Here is a 7,500-nt window from a genome sequence, read left to right as displayed (position 1 = left end):
CTTCTTATCCAGCTTAACGTGAATGTTGTTAGTACACCGAATACTACATTATTTGCCTTGAGAGGACCGCTCATACATTTATATCGTTGGCGGGTAAGAACCGTCTGCCAACGATATAAGCGTGACTGCTTTCATGGACCAAGTTTCATGCACCAATACCGATCTCGGTGCAATTTGAACTCATGTCTTAAAGGCGGGAAAAATGCCACTAGGGACTTTAAACGATTCTTCTAGCTCACCGCTTTCAGTTTTAAGAAGAAAATAATTAAGAAAATACTCCTCTAATACCGTGCTACGAACGATAACCGAAAAACAAAAATGAACTCACGACGTTTAACGAGTAACGATTTTATAGTGGGAATGTCAAAGCTCAATTCCTCACCTTATTAATAGTTTGGTCCCAGCCGGAAATCTCCGAACCTTGGGATTATTTGAAATCGTAGTTTTAATTATTGGACACAAAAGCTAAAAGTGCAAAAGATGAATGGGTGCTTCATTCACTTGGTATTTATTTTCGGTAGGGAAAGAACAAATATGGTTTTTCACTGTTTTCTTCTTCTGCTTTTATTTGAAGTCAGTTTTTTTTTTTTGTGCGTTATGGGTTGTGTGGTGTGTGGAACCCACTGAATAGCAAATCATATTCATACACCTTCATTTTTTTCCTTAACACAAAAAGAGATATTCATTTGCTGAAAACCCATCAATCTCTCATCACCACACACACACAAACAAACATACACACACACACACATACACGTCATCCAAAGAATACCTCCCACAATAAAATCATTTCTTTCAAATAACTAGAAAACCTCAAAGGAAAACATAGCACCATATACTTCGTTTACACTTCTGAGTCAAATAAATGCAACTTTATTTCAAGAAATTAACTATAAAACGCGAACAATATACAACCCAGTAGTATTTATATATTATATATATATATATATATATATTATATATATATATATATATATATATATATATATAATATTATATATTATATATATATATATATATACATATATATATATATGTATATATATATATATATATATATATATATATATAGATATATATTATATATATATATATATATATTATATATAGATATATATAATATCTTTCATAAAAGAGAGATTTGTGTCTGTCTCCTACGATTTAGATTCCTAACTACTCCCACATTTTGCGCGCGTCTACGATGAGTCTACGATTTAAAAAAAAATTTACCATCATTTTTTTCCATTTTAATGCATATTTTTCGCTATTATATAAGGGAAGTAACTCTCTAAAAATGTCTACGAGGAGTCTACGATTTAAAAAAAAAAATTACCATAATTTTTTTCCATTTTTAATGCATTTTTTTGCTATTTCTTGGCTATAACTCTCTAAAAATGCTTATATAGTCATTTCCCTTACAAACCCGAGCAACGCCGGGCGATACTGCTAGTATAATTATAAATCAAAATGAAGTCTGTAATTAAATGTAAAATTTTAATGTTTAATTTTAATTTAACACTTAATTTTTATGGTGTGTAAAAATAGCTGAACAATATTCTGAAAAATGAACCAGAAGATGTGTTGGTAGAACCATATATCTGATGATTACATATATTCTTCCAATGCAGAAACACTTCCTTTATATATATATATATATATAGGCGTGGCTGTGTGATAAAAAGCTTGCTTCCCAATCACATGGTTCCAGTTTCAGTCCCACTGTGTAGCACTTTAGGCAAGTGGCTTCTACTATAGCCTCAGGCTGAACAAAGCCCTGTGAATGGATTTAGTAGACGGAAACTGAAAGAAACCTATCGTATATACATATACATATATATGTGTGTGTGTGTGTGTGTCTGTGTGTCTGTGTGTCTGTCTGTGTGTCTGTCTGTCTGTCTGTGCGTGTGTGTGTGTGTCTGTGCGTGTGTATCTGCTGTGGGAATTAAGCTTTTTGATAAGGCTAGCTCCCTTAATCCTCGAACTTCTCATATTTCGTTCCGTATCTTTGATGTAGAACGAAGTATCTTGATTACGACATTTCTCTGGATGTTTATTTTTCATTTATTCGACGGAGGAAACATATGTAATCAAGTTTTATTTAGCACGGGTGTGCAATTTACGGACAGTGCTTCCAATATAAGTTTCATCGCATTTATTACAAACACTGTGGTATTCCATGTAGGCACACAAATACTTGCCAATATTGATAAAGGAGAAGTTGGCCAGTGAGAATATAGTGCGTGGCTTGATTTCCAGATATGCATTTTCTTAAAGAAGGCCCAGCGTACGTTAGCTTTTTGTCGACTGCTTTCATCAATAAAGCGCTGCAATTTCAGAAAGCAAGGATTGTCACTGACACTGTGCACTTCCTCTAGGGGATTTATTATCAAACTGGTGACTAACAAAGGATGCTGAGTAGCCTTTACCCATTAGCAATCTTGGGAACTGCTTGGTAAGATATTTTGAGATTTTGTTATCCAAAAAGGGTAAGTTATAGGAAGCTTTGTATGTGGTATATTTGTGATTTGTGTTTCGGAATGTTAGTAAGATGAGAAAATGTAAATATGTAGGTAAAGTGATGTAATAATATAAGTCAATTTGTTCGATCCAATCTAGTTTTGTTGTTTATTTCTGGTGTGTGTTGTTTAATGTGAAGGGCTTGCCTGGTTCCCAAGTTGTCATTATTCCGTTCAATGGCTTAAATACATGTAGTATTATTCCCCGGATATTGAGGTGATTCTTAACCGAGGAAACACAAGCTAAGAAACACCTATATATATAACCTGAAGTCCTGGAATTTTGAACAACAACAATAATAATAATGTATATATAACATATAGAAATAGCTCTACTACTAGGCACCACACACATCCTACGTAAAACACTTTCAATACAATGAAAATAAGAACACCACAACAAACCACAGCACTTACTAAGGCACACAGAGCTGCGTTCGGTAGTGCAGTGAAAGTATGTGATAATAATAAGACTACTGAATAATAATAATAATAATAATATAATAATGATAATAATAATAATAATAATAATAATAATAATAATAATAATAATGATAATACACAGATTTGCTTGTCAGTTGTTTGACCTTAACCAGTTGAGAATGTCTACAGTTTCCTGTGAGTATTTTGAATTTCCCTCAAAATAAGTTAAGGAAATTACATATCTACAGCTTTCGAACACATAAACAATCAGTTTTAAAACCTTTAATATCTACACCTCCTGTGAATACCTATCATTTCCTTCCCTCCTGAGTATTCAAAAATGTAAACATCCTCTTTATTCCAAGAACACTACAGTTTTCTCTGTTCGAAGAGACAAATGATCATCTCCAGTAAATATATAAAAAAACTTCATATCTACAATTTTCCGTGAAAAAAGTTTAACTTCTTTTTCTTTCCGTTCCTTTTCCCCTGAATTTTCGAAAATCTAAACTTCCTTTTTATTGTTAAAGTAAAACACCACAGTTTTCTCTGAACGAACATACAAACGAACACCTTAAAAAATTTAGAAACTTTAATATCTCCAATTTTGTGCGACCATTTTGTCTTCCTTTCTTCCCCGGACTAAGAGAATATATAAATATGCCTTTTATTGTAACAACACAATTAAATGCACGATAATAATTAAGGAAGTAAGCACCTGCCAATATATACATACTGCACAACTACAAAAACTGTAAACCTCAGCAAAACTTTTTAAAAGAAATGAAAACTTCTAAAAGAAAAAGAAATTCTGAAATTCAAAAATCCAATAAGGTGAACATCTCTTCCTCTGGAATATCTATAATTTCCTGTGAATATTTTAAATCTCCCTCAAAATAAAATAAGTTAGGAAACTTACATACCTACAGCTTTTGAACACACAAACAATCAACTTTAAAAAAAAACAAAAACCCCTTTAATATCTACAACTACTGTGTGAATACTTATCCTTTCCTCTCTCCCTGATTATTCGAAAATGTAAACATCATCCTCCTTTTTATTCCAAGAACACTACCATTTCTCTCTGTGCGGTCATACAAAAAACAATATTTAGTAATTCTTAAAACTTTACTATCTACAACTTGTTTTCTTTTCTTTTTGACTATCTCTGAGTATTCGAAAATGTAAACATCCTTTTCATTGCAAAAGTCCTACTGTATTCTCCAACTGGACAGACAAACGAACATCTCAAGAAAGCTTAAAAAGCTTTTAAAATATATTACCCAAATACGTAAACACACCTTTTATTGCAACAACACAAGTGAATTCAGAAATTAAAAAATTCAACGATGTGAATATCAGTATATATGTGTTTGTGTGTATATATAAATATATGTGTGTGTATATATGTGCATGTATATATGTATATATATATATATATATATATATATATATATATATATATATATATATATATATATATATATATATATATATTATTATATATTATTATTATTATTATTATTATTATTATTATTATAGTTTTTCTACCAGTAATTACAAATAGAACACGTTGAATTGCTTCTTTTCAAGGTAGCGTTCTCAGTGGCCACTGGTAGTAGTAAACACATTTAACCTCTGCTGACCCAAAGAGTGCAGAGATTCTTTTGTCTCTCTGGCTGACCTCCCCACCATCTACGGAAGCTATTTATAGACCTGTAGAATATGATCTATTCACCAAGCTACTACCCAACTATTCCCTCCAACAATGGTAATGGTAGTGATGGTGATAATGATAAAAATAAAAATAATAATAATGTGCTGCAGCTGCTGATACTAAATACTACTAATACTGCAATAATACTAGAACTACTACTATTATGATAGCACTGTAATCTGAGGCCCAACTACCACCCTTACCACTACCCCCACTCCTGCTACTGTTGCTTTTGCTGCAACCACTGCTGCTACTACACATAAAAACAATAATATCAGTGATATATTTGATGATAATAATAATGAAAGGGAACGAGTGGAGCCTCCTTATGGGCTGATTAATGATATATCTAGTGATGGTGTCACAATAAAAACATTGGTAATTGCGCAACCTGATAATCACTACCTCGTATGAGTGACAATGGAAAAAACAGAATATTGTGAATAACGGTGGTAATGAGACTGAAGCCAAAGATGGTGACAGTGTTACACCCGGTAGGCTCAGAGATTCTGCTCTGGCTCCAGCCTATCGATATCCAGAAAGGGACCACCACACACGGCGTAGATGGAGCAAACAAATTAATGTTGTGGTCATGGAGCAGCCCGGTAGATGAAAATGGTGCTCAAATGATCATACAAACGTTACCTACAACGTTTTTATGATTATACATACGTTACCGACAACATATGATCATTGGAGAGAAAAGGGATTGTTTCAACTCCCGGAACAGAGACTATGTGATCAAGCTAGAGCAATAAGAAAAAAATGTTGGCTCACAGAAGTAGAGCACGAAGCTATCAAAAGACGGGTCATGGAAAATAGCAGCAGAGATAACAATGAAAATACAGTTCTTACTAATAAGAGTAATCTCATAGCACAGGAAAGGAGACATATAAATGATCTAAAATAAGACAATAAAACTAATGGTGACATGACAGATGAACAAAGGCAATTTACAACAGAATAAAGGTAAGACTACAGTAGAACGATAGTGACATTATTTGCAATCTTAAACAGGTTGATCGATGGAATTGAAAACTCTCTGAAAAATGTCTGAAATACATCACAACAAACAACACCAGAGAAACAAATAATTTGATCAAGGCAGCAAGTATTGTTGTAGCAGAAAACGTGGGTGTTGATGCCAAGAAAAAGAATGGAAGTGACAAAGAAAAGATGCATGGTGGAAAAGAAGAATCCAGGCAGGGTTAGACATGCTCTCGAAGGAAATCTTTGCGCTGGACCGAAAAGAGAAAGGGGAGCTTAAAAGCGAACAAAAATATAGGGCGCTGAAAAGGAAGTATAATATTGAAAGAAAGTGCCTGAAATTAGTAATGGAGGAACTGAAACAGCGCCTCGTTGCAAAGAAAGCAAAGATGGTAAGATACGACCAAAGAATGAAGGGTTACAATCAGAATTGGTTATTCGGAGTAGATCAGAAGAGATTCTATAAAGAAATAAATGGAGGATGTACAGATGAAAAGTTGATACCAGATAACATTGAAAGTCAAAGGTTTTGGAGTGACGTCTGGACCAAAGACAAGGGGCACAGGAAGGATACTGAATGGTTGCAAGAACTGAACTAAACAGTAGTCTGTCCAAAACAGGCAGAACTAGTAATTTCAGTTAGGGAAGTTAAGGAAATCAGCAAAAAAATGAGCAACTGGAAGGCCCCAGGACCAGATGGAGTTCAAGGCTACTGGATCAAAAGATTTGGTGAATGTCATTCACGAATAGCTGTGCAACTCAACACCTTGTTAAATGCCGACCAAGTAACACTAGAGTGGTTGACATTGGGTAGGACAGTGCTGTGCCTGAAAAATATCGAAAAAGTCGATACGGTAGACAATTACAGGCTGATATCCTGATTGCCACTTATGTGGAAGTTATTGACTGGAATACTTGCGGAGTCAATGTACGAACATCTAGAAAAAAAATGGTTTCCTACCACATAAGCAGAAGGGTTGCAAGCGTAAGTGCAGAGGTACCAAGGATCAACTCCTGATAGACTGTACTTAGAGACTGCAAGTGGAGGAAAAGTAACTTAGTCATGTCATGGATCTACTATCGTAAGGCGTACGATGATCCCACATTCTTGGATTATGAAGTATATGAACCTATTTGGTATTGCATCGAATGTTGAGTGATTGATTGGAAAAAGTATGGTGAATTGGAGGACGGACCTGACAACACACGGAAGAAGTTTAGGGGCAGTAGAAATTAGGAGGGGTATCTTCCAAGGGGACTGCCCGCCCCACTGATGTTTGTACTGTGCGTGGTACCACTAGCACTGATTCTGAAGAAAGCAAAAGCTGGGTATGTATAAAAAAGCCGTCAACAAAATGTCAACCATCTGTTATTCATGGATGACCACAATCTTTATGGTAAAGATAAGCCCAAGTCAGTTCCCTCGTTCATACGGTGTATACATTCAGTGCTGATATCAGAATGGAGTTCGGACTGCGAAAGTGTGGTTTGTTAGTCATGAAGAGAGGCAAAATCAAATGTATGGACGGACTAACGATACCGTCAGGGAAGGTTATGAAGCAGATAGAAGAGACGGACTATAAGTACTTGGGGACTTGGGAAATGGATAAATCGATGGAGAACGAAATGACAGAAAAATTTAAGGTGGTGTACTTGCGCAGACTGAGACTGATCTTTAAGTCAAAATTAAACGGACGGAATCTAAAAACAGAAACAATTCCTATCATAGTAGGCGCATTATGCATGATAAAAAAATATTCAGACAAATACATAACAAAAACACTAGGACTTACAAATATATATAGCATACAGAAAATTGCACTACTGGGCACTGCACACATCCTCCGCAAAACACTT

The sequence above is a fragment of the Octopus sinensis genome, linkage group LG2 (assembly GCF_006345805.1).
Source record: "Octopus sinensis linkage group LG2, ASM634580v1, whole genome shotgun sequence".
In the NCBI taxonomy this organism is placed as follows: Eukaryota; Metazoa; Mollusca; class Cephalopoda; order Octopoda; family Octopodidae; genus Octopus; species Octopus sinensis.
This window is presented reverse-complemented; position numbering follows the sequence as displayed.